A 1,786-nucleotide genomic window follows, 5' to 3' on the forward strand; every position below is an offset into this window, starting at 1 on the left:
GATCGATCCCCACAACTTCCATATACGATCACATGAAAAAAAAAAACAAGTGATGTACCAACTCCAATCTATCCTTACATAAGACACAAAAGGATTCCGCTTCTGGTACAATCTTAAACTTACATAATCTATCTCTAGTATTCAATCTTTCTAAAATTACAAACCACATCAGCAACTCAACTCGTGGAGGATTTGTTTTCTTGTGAACATTAAATTTATAGAGTGTGCATTGTGTAGTTTAAAGTTACAGTGTTAGACTGTTAGTGTTATGCGAGATACGATGAAAAGTGAGAGAGAATAGTGTTGTTTTCTAACGGAGGAGATCAGAGACCATTTCCTCCCTTGTTAGAGTTGTCAGTGACTATTTTGTCCTCCGTTAGAATTAATGGAATAAAAGACCTAAGTGACTGACGGAATTAATTGTTAGGGACCAATTAAGTAATTAATTTTAATTAGGAACTAAAGTGTCCAATCTAAAATTCTTTGAGGACCAAAATGAATATACTCTTTTTAATTTCTTCTTTGAAAAATGAAATTCACTCCAATGAATTGTTTTTTATTTTTTTTAAGTACAATTTGCTTCAAGTGAATTGCCTTTTTAAAAAAATTTTAAAAAAAAATTTAAAATTTGTCTTTATATTTTGTTTTCTTATTTTCATAAATTGAATTCAAGAATTTATAAATAACTTACTTTTTCAACTAATTATATTTTTATTATTTTAGCACATATTCAATATATAAAAAGTGAATCAATAAATACGTTAGTGTTTATCTGTATGTTTTTAACAAACTTTAATTATTAAAATCAATTTTTACTAAAAATTATATACAAATAAATTTTTAGTATTATTTAATAAAAACATGAAAATGTCTAAAATTTTTTAAAATTCTTAGATCATTTATAGAAGAACAATCTAATTTAGAAATTAATTTGTTTATAAAAGAAAAATTTAGAATTTAATTTGATAATTAAAATTTATAAAGTACATGGAAAACTTTTTCGAGACTGAATCATATATTATTCAAATTTTTTTCAAATGTAGTTAGTTTTCTTACAAATCAAACCAAACGAAACCAAACGGTAAGTTTATTTAGTCGAAAAACTACGTCGTTTCATATTTTTAAAATTTTCGGTTTAATGATCCGAAAGAACCCTAAACCCCAAAACCTCATTTCACTTTCCGAGACCTCAGTAGCTCCACTGATCCTCCCCGTGCCAATCCAGTCCGCCACCGCTGCCTCATCGTCGGCCGCCTCTGATCGCCGGAAAACAAGACCGGCATCGACAAAGTTACCTCCAGCTCAGGAAAGCGAACGACGTCCGTGCAGGTTAGGGTTAATATGCTATTCTTTTTTTAGTTCGATATGCTTCTCTCTGTTATTTTTTTCCTTGCTTCTCTTTGGGAAGTGTTGTTGACTTGTTGTGTTGTTCCAGAACAGTGTTATTGTGTGTGAAATAATGTAGAAACTGTTTAATTATTTATGAGTTTTCACAAGCTTCAAGAACGTATTCTGTTGCTGTTAGTGGTAGTGGAAGTGTGATACAATGTGGGCTATTTAGAGTAGTTCAAGGTTGAACTTGATATTTTTTTATTTTATTAGGTGAAAAATTAACTTCTTATCATGGTTAATTTGTGAAATTTTCGTATATTTCTGATATATATTTCTTCGTTGCTGGCTTTTTATTTTTTTATGGATATGGAAGGAAGCCTTGGAGTAATGATTTAAGTCTCTCCCAGTCATTTCTAGGTCACAGGCTCAAGCTGTGTAATTAGTAACTAACATT

The sequence above is a fragment of the Arachis hypogaea genome, chromosome 8 (genome assembly GCF_003086295.3).
Source record: "Arachis hypogaea cultivar Tifrunner chromosome 8, arahy.Tifrunner.gnm2.J5K5, whole genome shotgun sequence".
NCBI classification, from domain to species: domain Eukaryota; kingdom Viridiplantae; phylum Streptophyta; class Magnoliopsida; order Fabales; family Fabaceae; genus Arachis; species Arachis hypogaea.